The sequence below is a fragment of the Zonotrichia albicollis genome, chromosome 2, assembly GCF_047830755.1.
Source record: "Zonotrichia albicollis isolate bZonAlb1 chromosome 2, bZonAlb1.hap1, whole genome shotgun sequence".
In the NCBI taxonomy this organism is placed as follows: Eukaryota; Metazoa; Chordata; class Aves; order Passeriformes; family Passerellidae; genus Zonotrichia; species Zonotrichia albicollis.
In genome coordinates, this window is record NC_133820.1 from 14256445 (window position 1) to 14281130 (window position 24686).

Consider the following 24686-nt stretch of genomic DNA (forward strand, 5'->3'; position numbering starts at 1 on the left):
GCAGGAATGTAATGGATTTCTCTAAGTTATATTATTTCTTTACTAGCTTTAATAGGTACTTTACTAATTCTTTAGTAGGTACCTTTAACCTCATGCTGTATCTATCTACTAGTAGTTTTCTTTTTGTCTTTATTCCAGTGTAGTATTCAGTTAATTTTAGTCTTGTGCCTGTTAGTTTTTTTTGTCTATTAAATAAACAATTCATTCTGCAATAGACCAAATCAGCCATTATTAAAGAACTTGTGAATGAGAGTGGGTTTTGGGGTTCTGGTGACCTCAGTAAAGCTCCTGCCTGCTGTCCTTTCTTGCCCAATAGGTGAGAGAAGATTCCTAAAGGCCAATCAGATCTTAGTTCCACCATTGTTTCCATAAGAACTGTGGATTTCTAATAATAAAGTGCTTTTCATGCCTTCTCATGATGGAGTCTCTGTATCACCTTTGTCTGTCCCCAATATCCCTTCAGTGACAGGGAAAGGCCTTTCCTTGGAAAAGGCCTCTTCTCCTTCTCCTTCTCCTTCTCCTTCTCCTTCTCCTTCTCCTTCTCCTTCTCCTTCTCCTTCTCCTTCTCCTTCTCCTTCTCCTTCTCCTTCTCCTTCTCCTTCTCCTTCTCCTTCTCCTTCTCCTTCTCCTTCTCCTTCTCCTTCTCCTTCTCCTTCTCCTTCTCCTTCTCCTTCTCCTTCTCCTTCTCCTTCTCCTTCTCCTTCTCCTCCTCCTCCTCCTCCTCCTCCTCCTCCTCCTCCTGTTCCCTTCTCCCTCAGGATCTGCTCCTGGCAGACGCAACCAGGCTGTTGGAGCCCAAAAGCAGCTTGATAAAACATCTGCCCCGTGTTCCTGAAGTGCTGAACACCTTGAGGTTTGGCTCAGAGCAACGTCCAACAACTTTGGGAGAATTTAAAGAGGAGGCTCTGTGGTGGTGAGGAGTCATCAGGCACGGAGAAAGGCAGGTGTTGGATCCCTGTTCTCAGGAGTGGGATGCTCTGCCTCTCCTGGGCCTGATTCACACATTCCAGGGTGGAATATGTGAGATCTAGAGTGTGCTTGGGATTTTTGTTCTCTGCCTGTTTCCAGTCCTTTGTTATTGTAGCCAATTATTCTTGGTTTCTTTGTTATTTGTGTTTGCAGCCAATTAGTCCTGTTTTAGAGCAATAATCTGTGTGGCTATTAGAGTTGAGCCTCGTTTTTCAGACTTTTCTTCATTTTTTTTGAGATCATTTTGGATGCTAAACTTACCCTCTAAAATACAAAAACCATTCTTTTACCTGACAAAATTGGGCACTCTGCAAACCCAAGTGGCCACATCCTTCCACGCTGTCACTGCACCCCTGGTAACTCCTCCTTGGCATGTTTTACAATTAATTTTATAGCCATGAGAAGGTAATTTCTCCTGGACCAGATTTCCCTGCTTCCTGACTAGAACACTGTGGCAGATGGTGGAACATCTTAATAAAATCAAAATATATGACCCTCCTCAGCTTCTTTCTTAGCCTATGTTGATCTACTGTGGAATGAAATGAGGCAGCTTTGATGCAATGTGCTGTTGATAAAGCTATTTTGGCTTTTATTTCCTGGTGCTTACAGCAGTTTTTACGTTTCTAAAGAGCTTAATTTAAGGTGAGTGGTCCATAATTCACCAGTTTCTTTTCCTTTTTCTGCCAAACATCCTTCACATTTAAGACAGGCACCACATGTGCTCTCTCCAGCCTGCTGGAATTTCCCTCATTCCCCATGAATTCTGAGATAGACTTGATGTTGTCTCAAACTGCTTTTTAGTGCGTTCTTCAGGTTTAATTGCTTTAAGAACATCAAGATTTATGTTATGTCCTATCCAGTTATAGGGAAGGATCATCCCTCTTGGGTTGAGTAGTTCCTTGCTCACCACAGCCCTTTCCAGTGCAAAAATCCACCAAAAAATACTCTTTATCCTACTAAATGTAATTTCTTTCTGTTGAGAATTGGAATAAAAGTCTCCCAGCCCTTCCTCTTGCTACTGATCTCCTCAAGATTAATTCCTTGCTATTGCTGTTGCCTCTTCCAGGCTGAACTTCTCTTTGTTTCTTGGCTTCCAGTGTTAACCCCTATTTCCTTCAGAAATTATCTTTAATCTTATGGCACTGTGTGCTTTGTTCCTGTGAGGTCAGTGTGAAATTCTTTACTTATCTCAGTTAATTTCTTATCTTTTAATACTTGATATGGATTCCGCTGAGTGTACCCGTTCTCTGGGGGGACATCTTTCCCCAGCTGCTGCGATTTCCCACAAAATTTCCCCAAATCCCTACAACTGACAGCTCCTGGAATCTGTGGAGTTCTTCCAATTGCTCACAAGAGATTTGAAATTCTGATCCTTTTAGGTCATTGATCTATTTTCAACCCCCAGTGTGTTATCACCTTGCTCCTCTCCTCTCCTGTCACTACCTGGCACTTGTGTCAGATCCTTCCCTGTGCAAAACACGTCTGGAAAAGCACAGGACAAAATTTCTGTGCCAGGATTGCACCAGGAACTCCTTATCCCGATCATCTTAGCTGGTGGCTGTGCTGATGCAAAAATACAGGAAAAAAAGGGAATAAAACTGAGGTGTTGGGGATGGGTTGGACTCCATGACCTTGAAGGCCTCTTCCAACCTTGTCATTCTGGAAATTCTGGGAATAATCAGATTAGGTCAATGTGTGACGGTGTTCACAGGGGTCTCAGGTTGAGGGAAGAGATGAGGATCTGACTCCATGTTTCAGAAGGCTGATTTATTATTTTATGATATATATTACATTAAAACTATACTAAAAGAATAGAAGAAAAGGTTTCATTAGAAGGCTGGCTAAGCTAAGAATAGAAAGGAATGAAAAACAAAGGTTTGTGTCTCAGCTCTCTGTCTGAGCCAGCTGTGCTGTGATTGGCCATTAATTACAAACAACCACATGAGACCAATCACAGATGCACCTGTTGCATTCCACAGCAGCAGATAATCATTGTTTATATTTTGTTCCTGAGGCCTCTCAGCTTCTCAGGAGGAAAAATCCTAAGGAAAGGATTTTTCATAAAAAGATGTCTGCGACATTCAAGGGATTGACTTCATCCCACTTAGAACCCTTCCATTAATAATTCTGAGCATGGCTTTTATTCCAGGCCCTTCCCAAAGTCCCTGGTGTTTGCCCACACCTGGAAACTCAAACCCATTTGGGTTAGAAAAGATGCTCAAGGTCACCCAGCCCAACATTCCCCACCAGTGCCAAGGCACCACGAGTGCCACATCAAAGTATCTCGAAGATGCCCAAATTCCTCCCTCCTCTTCCTCTGTGCTGCCACTGGTTCTGTGGCAAAAGCTTTGCAATCATCTGAAGATGATGAAGGGATAGAGAGAGAGAAAGATGGAGAGTTACTTTTCATTATGGCCTGGGGTGACAGGACACAGGGAATGGCTTCAAACCGAATGAGTGGGTTCAGATCAGATCTTGGCAATGAGGAATTGTTCCCTGGCAGGGTGGGCAGGGCTGGGATGGAATTCCACCCCTGCATCCCTGGCAGTGCCCAAGGCCAGGTTGGACACTGGGACAGTGGGAGGTGTCCCTGCCATGGCAGGGGTGGCACTGGGTGAGCTTTAAAGTCCCTCTCAACCCAAACATTCTGGGATTCTGTGATTCTACCATTCCATGATCTACTTCTTGATCTTCAGAGTGTTAAAATGTCCATGCTCTTCGTTATGTACATTGTGATGCTCTTGAATTTAACTTAAACACAACATGTTATATTCAAAATTTCATCCTGTAACTTGTATTTTGTGGCTTTGTGAGCTGCTGAGGCAGTGCCTTACTGAACATTAATTCCAAAATGAATTCTGCTGCTTTAAGGCAGACTGAATCCTGGGGTGAATTAAAGGTGGGACATTTTCTTGTAGAGAACTGCTAACTTGGGCTCTGAAAGCTGCACAGCAATGTTACTGTGAGTGTTTTCCTGTCTCTGGAATATTTTGAGGACAAAATTTATGATTCCATTAGGAGACAGAATATATATCCAGTGGGGAAAAAACAAGCATTCCAGAACAGGTGGGGGTTTGTGCTAAAGAATGGAATTTACTCCCTTCTAATCTGAGCAAATTAACATTTATCCACTCCTCAAAACAGGATAATTCACTCACTTGTTAACATACTTTTATAAGCCTGAGCTTTGCCATTAATATTTCTTGAGGAAAAGGGAGCACCTTCAGGAGGAATGTGGAAAATCCATCCTGGCTCTTGGTAGGAATAATTCTCCAGGCAACAGCACCACACTGAAATTTGGGTAAAAATGAAGTTTTTGCACTGTATTTGTTCCACGCTCTGTATGCCCAGAACTGAAGGCCTTACGTGCATGCTGAATAGTGGGATTTTAATAAATAATAAATATTGCTACACAATTAATGCTTTCTATTCATCCCTGTTCAGGCGCCTTGGGAGAAATTCACACCCCTCCCGAAGGAGAGCCTGAAACCCTTCCCTGGAATATGAGCAGGATTACAAAGGTGCTGCATTCCCTTGGGCTCTGCTCTTTGCACATCATTCCCTCCTCTCTCCATCCCAGCCCTGCAATTCCAGGGGGAATTTGTCAGCCCCGAATTTGTGCCTCTCTCCCAGGGGACACCTGGATGTGCCTGGGCTGAGCTGGGCTCTTGAGCTGGGTTTTGCTCCAGCTTTTGCTCAGGGCTGGTTATGTAATGCTGCAGCAGCTTGGAGAGGCAGGAGCTGCTCCATGAGGAGCAGTGGGATGGAGCCCTGAATCCCACCAGGAAGGTGAACAGCCTCGGTTTGTGACAGCTAAAAGGACAAAGTGCTTTAATTTGGGTTATTCAGATTAGGGGAGAACTGTGCCAAGCAGAATGTGCATCTGAGCTGCTGCAGCTCAAGGATTTCATCCGGTGACCTGATAAAAACGTGGATAACTGGGTACTAAACATGAGATTTTTCTTGGGTGCAAACAGGGGATATTTACAGAAGCTGGCCATGGAATTCTGCTTGCATCTCTCTCCATCAGATCTTCTTTTGCTGGCCCTGTCAGGGCTGTGGAGCTGGGAGATGCCGTGTGCTGCATCTCCTGGAGCCGTGCTAAGCTCCAAATGTTCCTCTTTCTGTGGGAGTTGCTAGAGGCAGGAGAAAAGCTCCTTTTTGAGATGCTACTCAAGGGCTCAAAATGCTGGAAATTAGCAGAGAACCGTGGTTTGATTTTGCAGAGGATGCGAGTCCATTGAGCGCTCCCAGACTTTGATGGATCTGAGGGAGGATAAACAGTGTCACCCTCCAGGTCCCTGTCCTGATGCCACAGGTTTCTTCCCTAAAATAAACTCCCCTTGTGTTTATTTTTTAGTAAGGACTCTGTTCTTTCATCTTGGCCCCTTGCCTGTAGGAGGGGCACAGGTTAATTAGGGTTAATTGCTTTTTTTTTCTGTTTAGAAAATGGAATTTTCCGCCTGCCTGTGGTTTGGGTTCTGAAGGGCTTTCAGCCCTTAGCCCCTCAGCCTCATATTTTCAGGACAAAATATTTTGTCCTCATATTTTGAGGACAAAATTTATCATTCCAGGAGGAGACAGAATATTTATCCAGTGGGGAAACAGCAACCATCCCAGAACAGGTAAGGATTTGTGCTGAAGAATGGAAATTACTCCCTTCTAATCTGAGCAAATTAAAATTTGCCTGCTCCTCAAAACAGGATAATTCACCCATTTGTTAACATGCTTTTATAAGCCTGAGGTTTGTCATTAATATTTCTTGTGGAAAAGGCAGGAACACCTTCAGGAGAGATGTGGAAAATCCATCCCAGTGTGGAAGGTAACTACGGCACATTTTCAGAGGCACAGTGGGGATGAAAGGCTTTGTTCAGCAGCCTTGAAAAACTGAATGGGAAAAAAAAAAAGTTTTTTTTTTTCTCTTATTTTCTTTTTTTTTTTCTTTTTATTTTGCTGCAGATGCAAGAGGCAGAGTGAAAAGAAGGTGAGGCAAAGATCAGCCACTTGAGGGGGAGTAAATAATGAATATTTAGTTTATTTCAGCACCTGAAACAGCTCTGATGCCTTTGGGCACAGTCTGGAGATGTCTGTAGTCATGAAGCTGAGAGAGAAAGTGGAGAAAACAGTTTGTACAAAAAGCAGAGTGGAGCAAGGATTTATTTGTTTCAGAGCTCCTTGTAATCCACTTGCTCTGCCTTTAATGGCAAAATGGCAGCTGTTTAATTCAAGTCACTGCTGTAGCAGTGTAAATCGATCAGAAATTTGACTGTGTTAGGAAAAAAAAAACCTGATTATGTGATAGTTAATGCAGTTAATTCACATTTTCAATTATTATCCCACAAGGATATGCCTATGAGGAAAATACCACTGTGCTGGAAGTTCTTCCACAAAGATTGATGGAGATGACAAAATGTAATTAAGGGTTTCAATTTATTCCCACTGAAATGAGCTGGGAAACTCAGTCACTTCAAAAGCAGCCGCCACCTTTTATGTTTGGCTGAGATGAAAAATATCAAAAAATACCCACTTGGAAATAGCAGAAGCAAACAAGGAGGGCTCAGAAGTAACTACAGCAAAATTCCTGGAGAATTGTGTGTTCTCTGTGGGCTCTGGCAGTGCAGAGCTGCTCACAAAACAAATATTTGTCAATTGAATGATTAAAATATTTTATTGACTATATTATTTAAATATTTTTATATTAAAATATATCACTATTTAATTCTAGTTTTATTTACAATATTAAAATATTTGCCAATAGAGTGATTAAAGCATTCTATTGACAATATTATTAAAATATTTATATATTAAAATATATCAATATTTTATTTTTATTAACAATATTAAAATATTTGCCAATTGAATGACTAAAATATTTTATTGACTGTTTTATTAAAATATTTTATATTAAATATATTAATTTTTATTTTATTTTTATTGACAATATTAAGATATTTGCCAATTGAGTGATTAAAATATTTTCTTGACTATATTATTAAAATATATAATTATTTTATTTTACTTTTAGTGACAATATTAAGCTATTTGCCAATTGAATTATTAAAATATGCTATTGACTATATTATTAAAATATTTTATATTAGAATATATTAATATTTTCTTTTTAGTGACAATATTAAAATATTTGCCAACTGAATGATTAAAATATTTTATTGACCATATTAATAAAATATTTTATATAAAATATGTTTCTATTAAAATATATAAATATTTTAGTTTCTTTTTCTTGACAATATTAAAATATTTTGTTGCAAATGGCTTGAAAGTTTTTCAAATTATTCCTATTCTAGTTCAGGTGCACGTGGAGATAATAAAATTAAAATATTTAGAGAGGGCAGGGATTTCATAAATATAACATTTCACAAAGGAAAATTCCAAACCCATTCCTGGGCTGGGATGCTGTGCACCCACTCTCTGCATGAGAAGGCTTTAGAAATAAAATATAAACCTTCCAGAAATGTGACACAAATCTGAAAAAGATTGCCAAGAAATCATCCAGTGATGGACTGTTCACTCAGAAAATCAAGTTATACCCTGAGAATCAGCCAAGTTAGCACCAAGAGACCGAAGGATGTTCCAAGTGGAAGGAATTATGAAATCTGAAAATTAAAATAACGAACATTTAAAGCCAAACTACATAAACAATTCCCCTATGGCTGTAACAGGGAAATGATTTATTGTCCTTTTAAGGAAAATAAGAAGGTGGATTTAGGGAACAAGGGGCTGATTAGCTTTCCTTAACTCCTTGGGAAAACTGGCGAATATGTTATCAAAAAATCTATTTTCCAGAAAGATGAAATACAAGAACATGGTCAGGAACAGCCAGCTTGGATTTAGAACTGCAGAATGCAGAATAATGGAATATTCTGGGATGGATGGGACCTTAAACTCATCCAGTTCCACCTCTGCCATGGGCAGGGACACTACCACTGTCCCAGGATGCTCCAAGAAAAATCCAGCCTGGCTTTGGGCACCTCGAGGGATGGGGATCCCACAACCTCTCCAGGAAATAAATTTATCCACAGCTGGCCAATCTGACAGATTTTTACCCCAAAATGTCTGGATCTGTGAGTGAGGGCAGAACATCCAGTTTTTAGCAAGATTTTCAGCATTATCCCACAGTTTTGCTGGCCAAAAAAGGACAAATTGGATGGATGGATGGATGGATGGATGGATGGATGGATGGATGGATGGATGGATGGATGGAGATGGATGGATGGATGGATGGATGGATGGATGGATGGATGGATGGATGGATGATGCATGGATGGATGATGGATGCATGATGGATGCATGGATGCATGGATGGATGGATGGATGGATGGATGGATGGATGGGGGATAGATGGATGGATGATGGATGGATGGATGATGGATGGATGGATGGATGGATGGATGATGGATGGATGGATGGATGGATGGATGGATGGATGGATGGATGGATGATGGATGGATGGATGGATGGATGGATGATGGATGGATGGAGGGATGGATGGATGGATGGATGATGGATGGATGGAGGGATGGATGGATGATGGATGGATGGATGGATGGATGATGGATGGATGATGGAGGGATGGATGGATGGAGGGATGGATGGATGGATGGATGGGGGATGGATGGATGGATGGATGGATGGATGGATGGATGGATGGATGGATGGACTGTAAGGAGGAATGGGAAATGGGCTTGGCCTTTGAGGGGTTTGCAGGTTCAAACCTCACAGCTCCTGGTGCCCCCTTTTGGTTCCTTTTGGGGCACCAAAGGAATCTCAGCCTCCAGCTGACCCCAGACTGGGAGGAGCAGAGGATGCATGTTCCAGACATATTTTATGAAAAACCCTTTTGACAGGATTTTTTCCTCCTGAGAAGCCTCAGAGGAAAAGAAAAACAATGGTTATCTGCTGCTGTGGAATGCAACAGGTGCAGCTTTGATTGGTCTCATGTGGTTGTTTTTAATTAATGGCCAAGCACAGCCCAGCTGTCTCAGACTCTCTGGTCAGTCACAAGATTTTATTATCATTTCCTTTCTATTCCTTTCAAGCCTTCTGATGAAATCCTTTCTTCTATTCTTTTAGTATAGTTTTAATATATCATTTACTTTTAATATAATATATATCATAAAATAATAAATCAGCCTTCTGAAACATGGAGTCAGATTCTCATCTCTTCCCTTGTCCTGAGACCCCTGCAAACACCACCACACACACACACAGGGACATCACACAGCCAAAACTGAAAAATTTGCTGTCAGGAACCTCATGAAGTTCAACAAAAACACCCACCAAGTCCTGCAGCTGGCAAAGAGCAGCCCATGCATCAATCCAGGCTGGGAAACACCCTGGGATAAAATCTGGGAGTTCCACAAAGATCCAGCTTCACGTGGATCAGCTGTGCAACCTCCAGCAGTGAAGGATGAACGTGCACTGGGATGTTTTGGGGACAAATGGCTGAGGAATGGGATTATTCCATTCTTGGCACCTGTGAAGGACTCCAGAGCTCCTAATCTATTTTTCTATGAATCTGTGAAATATAATAATTCCTATATTTGTAATTTTTAATATTTTTTTTTTCCTGACCTAATTTAAGATCCCTGATAGGTGTTAAATTAGAGTAATAAATGCACATACACTGGACAAGAGTCTTTCCACATGCACCAAAATCCTGGAAGTTGGGAAGAACACGAGATTATGTCCTTGTACATAATTAAATCTTTGATTATTGGCTCAGGGGAAAGAGTCACAGGCAGTATAAAGGTAAAGCACTTGATTTTCCAGTTAATTTTATGAACATTTCTATTTGGATAGAGAAACTTTTTAAACTTTTTCTAACTTTTAGTTCTAACAGTTCTAATTTTGACCTCTCTACTAATCATGAATTCATGTTCATCCAGCTGCATCAAACTACACCAATCCCCTCCTTTTTGCCTCCCACGTTGGTGCGTGAGATTGAGCAGAAGTGCTAATTCTAATTTATTGAGTGTGGCTTTGATAATTACATTTAAAACTGGAGAAAGTTAGGGTTTTTTCTTTTTTTTGTGTGTGGGGTTCTGTTTTGTTGGGGTTTTTTTGCTTGTGGTTTTTCCTGATGATTCATCTTCACTAATGATGGTCAATTCATCTGAGGTCAAATCACAAAAATAAAAATACAGTTTTTAGACTGTGACTGTGTTGAAATGTGGAATGTGTGCTTTGGGTCCTGCCTCACTCAACTCCAAATTTCATTGGAATGAGAAATTCACCTGAAGCCAGAAATTGCTGTGGAAATTTCAAGTTTTTCCTCTGTGTAATTTGCAAACAGTGAAGTTGGATTTTTCTCCCTCTTCTGCTCACAAGGAGGGTGCTTGAGGCACTGTTTTCAAGAACAAAAGGAAGATTTTTCTTGCCATTTCAGTTGCCACTGTTTTCCAACTGCACAGCCCAGCTCCTGGGCTGGTTTTTGTCCTGAAAATTATGGGGTGGCCCTGCCTACACATTTGATGGTTTGAACATCACTTGGCCTTTTAATGGGCTTTTTATGGACTGGTAACTGCCATAAATTGTCAAGAGCCCCTTAGTGCACGACTTATTTCTGGAAAACTTCATTAAGGGGAAGTAGGAATAACTCTGTCTTTCTTCTGCATTTCTAAAAATAGCATGTAAAACATAACAGATGGCTTAATATTTTTATTTCACCATTTCAGCTGCGCTCACCTCGACCGCTCTTGACTGACGTTCCACGCAGGTGCCAACAGCCATTAATTTTAAAATAAGCTGCTTTGAAATCTGTTTTCATATTTACTCCCAAATCCACGCTTTGGACCCAAGGCAGGTTGGTTTTAATTAAAGATGCTGCAGGAACAGTCAGGATCCTGCAGCAAATGTTTGTGTTGATGCACATCTACCTCTGTTGGAAATGGGCTCTTTAATCCTGGAGAGCTGCAAAACCCCCATGGGAGCCCCGTGTGCTTGTGTGGTGGCCAAATGGGAGAAACTCCATCTAAAATCATCACAGTGGGAAAGGATTTGGGGTATTTGTAGAGGTTTCTGGAATGTGCTGCTGGATCACCTTCCCTGGCTCTGCTTTTACGCCAAAAAAGCACAAACAGGGGCAAACCTGAGGCTGGATTGTACAAAAATTTCTGATGGCAGCCTGAGGGAATGGAAGCTGCATGTCAGACCTCTCTCCCCTACATACCAGCCTGTTTAAAATAAATTTACATTTAAGGTCTGATATGAAACCCCTTGAAGTGAAGGGAGAGACTTTAATGCTCTTTGACTAAAATGCATTTAGCAGATCTCATATTTTCTGTGATTCTATTTCTGTATCAGCTTTGGTGGGTTTTACTATTCCTGAGCATTTCCTGCAAGGCTTCCTCCACTTTCTTTTGTTATTATTATTTCTGCTGATGGTATTATCATAAATCTTTCCTCTGCTGTAATTCTAAGTCCCTACCTGATTTTCCTGCTTAAAAATCTCTTCTAATATTTGAGTTGTGCCCAAACCCACCAGCCCGGCTTCTGAAAGCAGCTGGAATTAAAAACAAAACAACAAATAAGCCATGAGTTCTGCTCTTTGCAGACATCTTCTTCTTCTTCTTCTTCTTATTCTTATTATTATTATTTTCTTTGATTTTATGTGGTATTTCTCTTGAAATTCTGGAGGTAAATTATCTGCTGTCCTTGTGTCTTACTCTATGAAAAGCAAACCCTGCTGGAATGCAGAGTGTCAATACCAGGCATTTGCTGTTTATACACAGAAGGTTCTCCTTCTTTTCTGGAGAGTTTATTAAAAATAATTATTCGAGGAAAAATATTTTCTGTTTATCCAGAAGGCAAATGATCTGGTAGTATTGGGTCAGTGAATTCACTGCTGTAGCTTAAACCACAAATTTGCCACTTTCAAGGGGTAGAAAATAATGCTCAGCAACATCCAGGTGTTGCAGGTCACCTGAATTCCAGGGAGCCCTCTCAGAGCTGTGGAATGGGAGTTTTATGATCCAATTCTATGACTTTTTAAATTTTTTTTTTTGTATGTAATTTTCCCTTCTCTCTCAAGCTCTTCTCCTTCCCACCCCTTCCAAATTTTAACCATCTTATATTTTATTATTATATTTTTATATTATGTTTTTATATTTCTAGCTTTCCTTCCTCTGGCTAGAAATGAAGAACTCAGCCAGACCCAGAATTTGGAACTGCAGCAGAAGTTTAGGATAACCCTTAAATCTTTACGTCCTGTTTTAGGGAAAAGTTTAGTGGTGGTGAATGTGTGGAAAACATCTACAGTAAGTAAATTCTTACTGAGAAAAAAAAAAAAGAAAAAATACATTGTAAATGTCCGACACATAATTACAGCCACCATCACTAGAACATTCCAGATATTGATGGAATATTTTCTTGGTCACTGCAATGTTCTGCTGGTTTCTCTTGCAGGTTTTATGGTAACTTTGGTGTGTTTAGGGGAGGTGGATTAACACAGCTTTGTTTGTAATCATGGAAGGCTCGGGATGCACTTTCTGCTTTAATGTAATTACGCCTCACAGATAGAGCCCAGCAGCTCCCAAGGATTGCTCACATCCCTGTGGGACACTCAGCTGAGACAAACATCTATCCAGTTTATTGAGCATGATGGAGCACCTGAAGGATTGGGATTCCTGTGCAGAGCCACAGCAGCGCTGGGTTTGGAGATGCTGGGGAGAGTGGGTTGGGTGGGATGTGCCCGGCTTGCAGGACACTGGTGGCACTGGTGGGCTGGGATCCAGCTGCCTCCTGCTCCTCCTCCCCTCTGCAAGTGCTGCTGGGTGAAGGTTTGATAATCCCCAGTTCCCATTCAGTGGAGAACTAAATAAGATTCTTTATTTATTTCTCATCTAACAGCTCTGCTCTCCTGTACTTGTACCAGACAAAGCCAGCAGCACACTGAGAACACACCAAAACTGGCATAGCTTCCTTCCCTTCCCTTCCCTTCCCTTCCCTTCCCTTCCCTTCCCTTCCCTTCCCTTCCCTTCCCTTCCCTTCCCTTCCCTTCCCTTCCCTTCCCTTCCCTTCCCTTCCCTTCCCTTCCCTTCCCTTCCCTTCCCTTCCCTTCCCATCCCATCCCATCCCATCCCATCCCATTTCCTTGAAATTTCCTTTCCTTGAAATTTCGTTGAAATCTCCTTTCCTTTCCCTCCCTGATCCACAGCCTGCTGCAGTTGCTGGCAATCCTGAGATAATTAAGCAGCCTCTGTTTTTAATTAATTAAAAGTGCCTCCTTCTGTTCCTTTGCCCACCTGTGCCCTCCCTGTCCCTGCTGTTGGTTCCAGCTCCAAGAGTCCAAGGCCACCTCTGGGACCACTGAGCCACCTCAGGCTGCAGCTGGGGAGTGTCAGGAGCAATGTGAGATAAAAATAAGCCTGACTTTACATAAACTTGGCACTTTTATAAGCCAGACAGGGGGAGAGTGCTGCAGGACAGCACAAGGAAGTTCAGTGGGCACAGTTCTGTGAGGGAGCTCTGGAGACAGGGATTCATCTCTCACCCCTCCTGCACCTGGAGATGTTGATTTAATTACGAGAGAGGCATCCCATGAAACTTGAGGCAGCACACTGTGGCATCTCTAGAAGCCTCCTGAGGTTTTTGATGGAATAAAATCACTTTTTGGAGTTTCCCTTTGGAGCTGCCCTGCTCTTTTCATTGATCTCATTGCTTCCCTGACAGGAGGGGGAGGCTGAGGGGGATGTTGGTAACCTCTCCCAGGGAACAGGGACAGAAAAGGGGGAAATGGCTTCAAGCTGTGCCAGGGCAGGCTCAGCTGGGACAGCAGCAGCAATTTGCCCACGGAAAGGGAGCTCAGGCCTTGGCAGGGGCTGCCCAGGGAGCTTTGCAGTGCCCATCCCTGCAGGTGTGCCCTGGAGGTGGCACTGAGAGCTCTGGGCTGGGCACAAGGTGCAGACCAGTCACAGCTTGGACACAATCATTTTTGAGGTCTTTTCCAGCCTTATTGATTCCAAGATTCCATTCCAAGATACCCCAAGAAGCCCAGGGAAGCTGCACTTCCAAAGCAGGGAGTGCCTTTTGGAGATCTTCCTGTGGAAACCTGGCCCGATGGAAATCGATGGGGAATTACCTCTGCCTGTCCAGACAGCTATTGAGCTGTAAGGAGCTTCTTAATTACAATCATTTAACATAAATGCTTCTTTTCAGGAATGGGAAATTGATCTGGCAGGCTGATAGAAACTGCAGGCTCTGTGTGCCTGCAGGAGATGGTGGGAGAAATAGCAGGAAGGTAGGAAATACCCTCCTCTCATTCTTCAAACAACTGCTCTGAGAAATAATTTGACAATTGCTCATTGTTCTAATGAACTCCTGCTCTTGATTATGATAAATACAAAATTACATGATAATTTCTCCTCTGCTTTCATTGACAAAGTTGTCTGTATTGACAAGACACAATGAGATTATTTTTCACAAATGGGAAGCAAAAAAGCAGAGGATTTCCTGCAATGCTGCAAAGTGCTCTGAGCTGGAGAGGCTGAAGCAGGGATGGTTGTGATAAAGCACTGCAGAACTGTTGATTAGAGCACTGAATTAACGATGCTCTCGTGCAGGCTCTCATCATGGCATGAGTTCCCTCAGCCTCCTGCTTCACCCTCTCAATCTGCACATCATTGTTTTCTTGTCCAGAAGTGTTTTGGAGGTTGTTTTGGGGGATTTTTTTGGTTTTGGGGTTTTTTTTTGGTTGTTTTTTTGGGGTTTTTTGGAGAGTTTTTTGTTTGTTTTTTGGGTTTTTTTTGAGAAATCAACACAAATGCCAGCACTTTGCTGTCATCAGGAAACAAGCCCCAGTGTTCTGCTCCAGAGAGTCCCAAAAAAAACTCCTGTGCATGTTGGCTCCCTCAGATCAGCCTCCAAGAGTCTCTAGAGAGGAGAGGAAGGTGGGATAATCCAGACCAGCTGCACAAATCTCTGATCCCCAGTGTGTGTTTGTCTCTGAAATGCCATCACTGCTGTGGCAGTGGCAAACAGACCTGGGGCTGCTTTTCCTGAAGGCACAGCTGGATTTAGAGATCCAACACAAGTCAAAGGGTATGAAATGAAATGAAGTCAAGTCTGAGGCTGTTTCTGCAGGCCTGTGATGGGTTGTGGAACCGTATCCAAGGCTTTGTTGCACAAACTCTCCCTACCCAAACTGTCTCTAACCTCCTTTAGTCATGGGGCACATCAGGATCAGGCCTCAAAGCCAAATGGAAAACTTCACATTTACATTCACATTTGTACTCCAAACTCATAAAATCCCAGTGATGCCTCAGGTCTGAGCTTTTCTATTTTTCAGGTTCTGTGCTGCCTTAGTGTGTGGGTCTGGGTTCACATTCAGGGATGGTGAGCTCTGTGCACAGAGCAGGGAGACAAAACAATTCCTGCTCCAGCTGGGCACCAAGGACAAATGAGCCAAATCTCAGCCCAGGAGCACAAACCCCGTGGGCTGGAGAGAGAAAAACAAGCAGGGTGGGACTGCCTGGGCTAAAGCTGGAATGGGACAATGAACTGCAAGGTGCAAATGGAGCAGAACTGATCCCAGGGACAGAGCCCGTGCCCGGCCGTGCATTTTGGGGCCATTTTGGTTCATCTTGGGCGCAGCCCTGGCTGGGCTCTGGTGCTGCCCAAGGTGCATCCATGCAGGAGATGCTGTGAATAAATCCCTGCTTTATTCTTTAGCACTGTCCAGCCTCTTCTCTGGGGCAGCCTGCACAAGGCATCACCAGAATGATTTGGGTTGGATGGGATGTTAAAATCATCCCCTGCCATGGCAGGGACACCTCCCACTGTCCCAGGCTGCTCCAACCTGGCCTTGGGCACTGCCAGGGATCCAGGGGCTCCACAGCTGCTCTGGGCACCCTGTGCCTCAATTTTTGGATGAGTCAGAGGCTTCCTGGGGCTGGGAGGTTTTCCTGAGGTGTGGATGTCCACAGAGGTGTCAGAGTCTGAAGCTGAGCTCCCTCACTAGGGGCATGGCCAGAAAGGGTGGGGAGGTGGCAGTCAGAATTAATAAGAAGCTCCCTGGTTTCAGTATTTGAGCCTTCACTGTCTGCACTCACACACAGAGTTATTAATGCAGATGGTTTAAAAAAAAAAACCTTAAATCTCTGTGAAATCATAATTTACTCCTGTGCATTGCAAGCTGTGTGTGCAAATGTTCAGGGTTTTCTGGCTGCAAGGCAGGCTCTGCCCGTGGATGGACTCTGTTATTTTCCCACCAGAGTGAGACAAGACAGTAAATACTTCTTGGAAGTAGATAATTTCCAGCTGAAGACTGGTGGATATTGTAATACAGACTTCCAGCTACCATTAATGACTAACCTGAGGTTGTAACTGGAAAACAGCAGCAGAATGGGCTTTTGCCTTGTGGCTATTTTTTAATTCAAAGCTCTCTTGAGTAATACTCCAGAAAAAAAACTTCTCTGACCAGCCCTTGGCACTTATGTTAAAGCTTCTTGTGCAACCTCTGGCATAAATTTGGGTTTCTGCAGTCAGGGCTGTGGAGAGCCCTTGCACTCATGAAGATTTCAATGTGTTCAAGGCCAGCCTGGATGGGGCTGTAGGGAAGGTTCCCTAAAGCTGGAATAAGATGATTTTTGAGTTCTTTTCCCATCCAAACCATTCTTTGACTCTATAATTCTTCAATTTCACTGGGCATTGTGTGACTCTGAGGGTAGAAATTGCCTGGTTTTGAAGAACCTGAAAATTTCCCCACTTTATTTTTTTGAGGACAGGATGTTCTGCTGGCCATATGCAGGAGCTCGTGAATAGACTGCAAAAAATGCACTTTAATGAGCTTTCCAAATGGAAGCAAGGTGTGTTTTCCCAGCTGCCAAACTCCCCTGGCCCTGGGGGACATCCTGTGAGGAGTGAAATGAGGAGGAGCTGATGGGTTCAAGGAGGAGTTAAAGGTGTCTGAGCCTCCTCATGGGCAGGATCCATACCATGCTAAGGACAGAAAAATTCCAGTCCCTTCACAAGGATTTTGATCCCAGAGGTTTTTCCTCCTCCAGAACCTGCTGATCCCACTGGTGTCCTGCAGAGTGTGGGGTTGGGGTGGGCTGGTTTGGGATGTCCCTTTGGCAGGGACTACACAACTCAGTCATGAGGCTCTGTCAGGAGTCCTTGGGCATCATTAAAAATTGCAGTGCTGTGTGGAAAAAACCTGGATTCAACAACCTCCAATTGTTCAATACTTCTATTCCAGCTATTAATAAAACATAAAAATTGTATTTTCAACATCAGCAGCATTCTAGCAAAGCATCAGGAGAAAACCTCCTAAAGCCAAGCAACTGAAAGCCAAAAAAAATCATCCAGAAAGTCAAGTGGGAATGGGATTAAAACTTTTCCTTTGGGTTTGCTGCCTGGTAGATCTGGGGTTTGTTCAGAAACATCACATTTTGCACAATCAATATATTAATATTTATATATTGTTATATATATAACTATATAAAATATATAATTATATATTATTATATATAATATCCTTATTTTATATATATATATATATCCCCTTAATATATTGGGAATATTGTTTTCTAGTGTCAAACTGCCTCCACCAGTAAAAATTGTACATCCACATAAATGTAACGCATTAACCTAAACCTTTATATCTTTTTAAAATCTGCCAGGGCTTCATTGTCCCATATAAAAAGTAACATCCTGGAGCAAGAAGGTGATGGAAGCACTGAACAAGGTGCAAAGCCTTCAACAGCAGTGAAAATCAAAGAAATTCTACAATAGAAATGGGATCTTTGCAATGCGTCAAGCAATAACATAAATTAATTTATTTGGCTGAGTGTTAATATGAATTATTTTACTCCTTGCTTTTATAGAAGGATATAGACAAGTCCTGAATAAAACTGTTTTTATACGTAAAAATACAATGAGAAGATCATGACAAACACAGTAATCCTACACCAACAGTGTCCAGAGTTCCTGAGAGGTGAAAGAAAGAACATAAACCTTATACCCCTAAACCTATTGTGAAATATGTAAATATATCCCTTGTGATTGGTATTTTATGTAAATGTAAATGAAATTCTGTTTCTCTGACATAGTTTGAAGGAGAGATCTTATTTTCCTTCCAAAAGTGCCAGGTTTCAACAAAATCACTACAAAGCAAGGCTCCAAACACATACTTGTGAAAAACCAAGTATTTTCTGCAGTGAAACTGTGTATCTTGGGAAGCTCAAAGTGAACGTGGTGCAAATGCACTGGCAGGAATCCCACGAGGAGCTGAGCCTTTCTCTAATTGAGGCTGTGGTTGTGGGGCTCTTGGGCTGGTGTTGCTATAATTAATCCTTTCCTCATTTGCTTATGAGGCAAAATCATTTGGTAACGATCTGATGGCATTGTTGTGACGCTGCAGGAGCGCTGCCTTATGTAAGGAAATCAATAACCTCAAGTATTGCAAAGGCTTTGGGAGCTGCCCTCAACAAGAGTTGGCTCCTGTTACTCCTCATTTCCCCACAGGAAAGTAATGAGTTCCCCAGCTTGTACCCACAGCTCAGCCCTTTATTCCCATATTCCCTGGGAGACAGGCTTGGAAATGGGAGGCCCAGCATTAAAACATCCAGCTCTCCATTTCCATAAAGCCTTAACTCATTAGTTCACTCCAGAAGCTGATTCAGGGCAAAATGTGGATTTACAAGGAAAAGGATTTGTTATTCTCTGCAAGGAGTCCCTGCAGGGAATCACAGGATGGTTTGGGTACAAAGGGACCTTGAGGATCATCAGGGACACCTTCCAGTATAGCCCCACCCTGGGCATTTCAGGAATAAATAAAAACCCCAATTAACTCTCACACTCGGCTAGGACTCACCTACGTGTTTGTCTCTTCCAGAATTCTTTGAAACAGAATTTATAAGCAAGAAGGAAGGCAGGCAGAGCAGGAAACCAGTCCTGGTGTGATTTGATAGATTGCTGATAGTTAAAGCACAACCCAGAGAGGCCAGGGATCTGGAATCCAAACCAATAACTCTCCATGTACCTATAGTTTACTGCCTATCAGCACCGAGGCAAGATCAAATAAATTTCCTTTGCTTAATGAAAAACGAACATCCTGACACAGCGAACAGCCCAAAAGTGACTAATCCATCTCTATCTCCCCCTGTGAATAGTATTAATTATGTTGTTTGCTTTCCTAGACTAATTTTTTGCTAGTCTGAGGTAATGACTGCATATGTAGCTGCTAGAACGAGATAGGTACAGGTGAACTGAGCCAGTGATTTACAACCCATCGGAGCAAGAAATGCATCCTGCCTGGTGCTGCATTATCACCAACCCAACACTTTCCCTTTTTCTGTTTATTAAACTGCTCCCCAGCTGTCTGAGGAGAGCAGGGCTCTGTCAGGAGGGGTTTTTGCAATGAGCTGGCCACAGGTGACCGGCACAAACTCCACCTGTGCCCTTCAGCAGTGGGACAGCTCCCTGAGCTTGGGAATTCCCTCCAAGTGCTTTTCTCCACGAGTTTCCCAAATGCAGGCAGAGCAGCCGAGGTTGGGCATTTCTCAATTTCTGCAGGGCATTTCTCACAGTTGCCTCCCTCCCTTCGCGGGTGTTGTGTGTGTCCTGCTGGGGTATGCAGCAGGACCTGTAACATCTTACAGAGAATCCCAGCAAAACAGCCCTAAAAACCAACCCCGAGCGAGCTGCTGCGAAATCTCTCATTTTTTAACCTCTTTGCTCCCAGCTCCTGCGTTTGCTCGGCTCAGGAAAGTTTGGTGGTCCTGCCTGAGTCCTCCCCTGGCTCCTGACGCCAGCAGGGAACTGCTCGGGGGGGATTTTAGCAGCGCTGGGGGCTCCTCCCGCTTTTCCCAGCGCGGGATTCCCGATCCAAAGCCCCCGAGCCGCGCATCCCCCGCGCATCCCGCTCTACCCGGCCGCTGTCCGCGGTGCTGGAGCAGCCCCAGGCAGAGCACCGGAGCTGTCGGAGAGGTCGAGGAGCGCCAGGGGAAAGGGAGGCACCCGAAACATCCCAAGCAGCCGGGAGGAGGAAGCCCTGAGGCAGATTCCCGGAGAAGATGCTCCGGGCACGGCGATGCGGGAGCCCCCGGCTCCCCGAACCTTCGGCGCCTTCCCCACCGCGCTCCCCCGGCCCTTCGAGCCCGCTTTCATCACGAGAGGAAACTTTTGTCCGTGGCATCTTTGTCCCCACCTTTGGCACCGCGCCTGGCCGGGAAGGGACGGCGAGGGCCGGGGGCAGTGCAAGAAGGGGGGAATGGAACAAGGGGGGGATTTCTCCCTTACTTATTTATTTATTTATCTGTTTCCTCCCTCAGGTCGCCATGGTGATACCGAGCTCGCTCTCCCTCCCAACAAGATGAGACGGGCACCCCTCCGTGAGCACCCCCGTGTGCCCGGGGGAGGCTGTGCCCTCCCTGCCCGCCGCTCATCCCGGCTCGGGCTCCGCTCTCCGCCCGGCCCCGGCTCCGCTCATCCTCGCCCCGCTCCCGCCGGAGAAGTGAGACGGGAGCGGCACAAACAGCATCGTCCCCCTGCTCAAACAGCATTGTCCCTCTGTACAAACAGTATCGTCCCTCTGCTTTTCTCCCCTTCCCCGCTCTGAAGTTCTCCCTTGCTCGGGCACCGCCGGGCGGGACGAGGTTCCCGGTACCGATCCCCGGAGCCGGGGGAGGCGGCGCAGCCCCGGCCCCGTCGGCGCTTTTGCCCGAGGGCGCTGGGATGGAGCTCCCACTCGGGAGCCACGGCAGCGGGAAGAGAAGGGACCTCGGGGCCGCCCCGCCGAGCCCATCTCGGCCGCGGTTCTGCCGCCGCCAGCTCGCCCCCGGCCCGGCGGGCAGCGGCCGCTCGCCCCCGGGTTACATAAGGAACGCGCCGCGCATCCCCCGGCACGGCCGCCGTGCCCGCTCGGGGGGCTCGGGGGGTCGGGGAAAGGCGATTTTTGGGGCAGGGGATGGAGATAGAGAAACGCGAGGGCACAGGCAGCAACCCCGCTTACCCCGAGCATCCCCCGCGCAGCAGCAGCGTCCCCTCGGGCAGGGCAGCCCCGCTTACCTGGCGGCTGCTGTCACTCCATGCCGTCTCCCCGCGGGACGGGACGGGGCAGGGCGGCTCTGCCCGGCGCTGCGGGGCTCCGGCTCCGTGCGCTCCGGCTGTGCGAGCGCCGCTGGCTGTCACACGGCCCCGAGGATGCTGTCGGGCGTCTCCATTCCCCACGCCCGCTCGCCCACCCCCGGGGGCCGCGGGGCTCGGCCGGAGCCGTGCGGGGCCGTGCGGGGCTCCGAGGGGCTCCGAGCGCGGCTCCGAGCGGGGGCTGCGCTGGCCCGGCGGGCGCGGAGCGGAGCGCGGAGCGGAGCGCGGAGTTGGCGGCGGCGGCAGCAGCGCCCTCTGCGGGCGGCGCGGGGCGGCGGGGGCGGCGCGTTCCTTCCGCGGGGGCGGCCCCGCTCCGCCTGCGCCGCCCCCGCTGCGCCCCCTCCGCGGGGTGGATGGATGGAGGGAGGGATGGAGGGATGGATGGAGGGATGGATGGATACCCCGCGCTGTCCCTCCCGCCGGGATGCGGCTGCCTCGGGAGCGTCCCGCCTACCCCGGCGCTGCGCCCTCCCCGCGCAGGAATCGCGGAATGATAGTGAGGGTTTGGGTTGGAAGGGATCTTAAATATGGGTTAGTGCCAGCCCCCCCCGGGCCGTGGGCAGGGACACGTTCTGCTCGCCCCGTTTGCTCAGAGCTCCATCCAGGCTGGCCTCGGAGCTGAGCTCCATCCAGCCTGGCCTCAGAGCTCCATCCAGGCTGGCCTCGGAGCTCCATCCAACCTGGCCTCGGAGCTGAGCTCCATCCAGCCTGGCCTCGGAGCTCCATCCAGCCCGGCCTCGGAGCTCCATTCAGCCTGACTCTGGAGCTCCCTCCAGCCCGGTCTCGGAGCTCCATCCAGTCTGGCGTCGGAGCTCTATCCAACCTGGCCTCGGGGCTCCATCCAGCCCGGCCTCGGGGCTCCATCTAGCCTGGTTTTGGGCACTGCCGGGGATCCAGGGGCAGCCGCAGCTGCTCTGGCCTCCCTTTACCCTCACGGCAAAGAGACAACCACAGAGGCATCCAGGGAACACCAGGGTTTGTGTCCCGCAGCTCTCTGGAGCATAACCAGGGCTGATCTCACACCCCATCCCCTTTGGGGCACTTCCCAGCTCCTTTATCCCTCTCCTCATGGATGGAGATTTTGGCATTGCTCTCCCACTCCCAGGCTCGGCTGAAGTTGGCCAACAGCTCCCACATTCCTGCTTGGAACAGCTGCCAGGTGACCAGGCAGGTGCACCGCTCCAGACATCAACAGATACTTCAACATTCTTTGCTGCGAAAACCTGGCTGGAAAGTAGAGCCCTGTTGTCCTTTCAGACATCATCATCATCATCATCCTTCCCAGACCACTCCACCTGCTGAAAAGGTGGAATTCTTCATCTTTTGTGTCTGCACTGTGACAAATTACCCATGTTCCAAACTCTTGCCCCAAGTCAGAGGGAAGCAGAATGGGATTGTGGATTTTCAGGTAAAGCGAATGATAACAATTTGCACTTTCAAATTTTCTCTATAATTTTTTGTCTTAGATTAGCAGCAAGCCCAGCTCCACACCCCATCTGTGCTCTCTGACCATGGATCATCAGTGATCTAATTTTTTTCTTCTTCTGAGAAAAAAGCAATACTTTAAACCAGCACCACTTTAGCTTGTAAAATCTCCTTATTTGCATTTCCTTTCTCACCTCACCCTTTCTTCACACCTTCCTACATTTCCTAATGTACTTTCTGGGAATAATTTCTTTTTTCTCTCTGAAATCTCATTTGAATCTCATGCAATTGTGTGCTGGATGTATTATTATATCATCTTAGGTTAAGAAATGGCTGCATTCTTGTTCTTTCAGCTTTTCCCATAAAAGGGAACCTGGCTGAAAAGAGCAGCATGAAGCCTCTTTTTCCTGGGAGATTTGCACAACTCCTAATTTCTTCCTGCAAACTACTGTTCTTTAAATCTCCTCTCTTGTGCTAGGACCAAATCTCCTGGAACAGGAGCTGTTCTCCAAGCTAAAGATGCTTTTCTAGAGCCTGCTTTACTTGTTACTCATTTTTTCCTGCCTTCATTTGCCAACAGAGCAGGAAAACTGGGCACATTCAAAATGGAGAAAGCGTTTATGTGAAATGAGGATATGTAGGATCTTATCCTTTCTGCCTTCACCATCCTGACACAATGCGATGGGTTATAGGCCCTTTTAACTCTATTAATTGTTAAATATTTCAGGAGAAGCAGCATGTGAATGGTTAGTTTGAGCTTGGAACCATAACAACATCATTTAATTGCACAAACTCATAAAATCCCAGTGATGCCTCAGGTCTGAGCTTTTCTATTTTTCACATTTTGTGCTGCTTTAGTGTGTGGGTCTGGGTTCACATTCAGGGATGGTGAGCTCTGTGCACAGAGCAGGGACACAAAACAATTCCTGCTCCAGCTGGGCACCAAGGACAAATGACCCAAATCTCAGCCCAGGAGCACAAACCCCGTGGGCTGGAGAGAGAAAAACAAGCAGGGTGGGACTGCCTGGGCTGAAGCTGGAATGGGACAATGAACTGCAAGGTGCAAATGGAGCAGAACTGATCCCAGGGACAGAGCCCGTGCCCGGCCGTGCATTTTGGGGCCATTTTGGTTCATCTTGGGTGCAGCCCTGGCTGGGCTCTGATGCTGCCCAAGGTGCATGCATGGAGGAGATCCTTTAAATAAATCCCTGCTTTACTCTTTAGCTCTGTTCTAGTCTCCATCCTAGATCAGCCTGCACAAGGCATCAGTATCAGCTTGAGGATTTTGGAATTTGTTTTGGATGGTTAAACAATGGGAAAAGCAGAGGAATGGCTTGATGGGAGGAGATGGGCACATCCTACTTTAAATGCTTAAATTTGTGTTTTAAATTAGGATTCTGCTCTACTCAGGCCATTGAGGAGAGGATCCCACAGAGGTCAGAGCACCTTAAACAAAATTTCAGTTCTGATGTGTCCCTGGAGGGTTTTGCTCTCCCTCACCTCCTGTTCATTCTCTGGGGTTGTGCATACAGATTTTATGGAGACAAACACCATAAACCGGGCTCTGGCACATCCTTATCCCCCTCCATTTTTCATTTTGCCAAAGCAACAGAGCATTTATACACAGAGAAATCTCTCCACCACATCCCTAGGAGGGATTTTTGGGGGTATTTGCCACTGGTATTTCACTGAACCCACAGCTCTGAGGACAAAATGGGAATGCAGGCAGTATTCCCATGACCTTATCCTGCAGTTTGTGCACATTCATGTTGGTGTGATTTAATTCAGGATCATTGAGGCTTAAAAGAGGTCCAAAGTCATCAAGCCCAAGCTGTGCCCCATCCCCCACCTTGTCCCCAGCCCAGAGCACTCAGTGCCACCTCCAGCCCTTCCTGGGGCACTTCCAGGGATGGGCACTCCAAACCTCCCTGGGAAAATGAATCTAACACAGAAAAAACAGATTTGGACTCATGAAACTGGGCCAGAGGCATTGGCTCTTCAAGTTCTGAAATGTTGACTTTTTCTTGGTGTACATTCCTCCTTACCTCTGAAAGAGAAAAGTAGTTAAAAAGTATTTTAAAATTGGAGTTACTACTACAACTAGTAAATAGTAGTTGAAAAGTAGTGAAATCCAAAATGCATCTGCAGAATTTTGGCCACAGAATGGTGTTTGATACATAAAC

General features: G+C 45.6%; 1 protein-coding gene across 2 annotated transcripts in view; it reads right to left on the minus strand.

Annotated features, from left to right (window-relative positions):
• Nucleotides 1-21579, minus strand: part of KCNJ6 (potassium inwardly rectifying channel subfamily J member 6) — a 175464-nt gene extending 153885 nt beyond the window's left edge. For both annotated transcript variants that reach the window (XM_074533913.1, XM_074533912.1), the window contains exon 1: nt 21001-21579. The gene's annotated coding sequence lies outside the window, so the exon portion shown is untranslated. The remainder of the gene's footprint in view (nt 1-21000) is intronic.
• Between the last annotated feature and the right edge of the window lie 3107 nt (nt 21580-24686).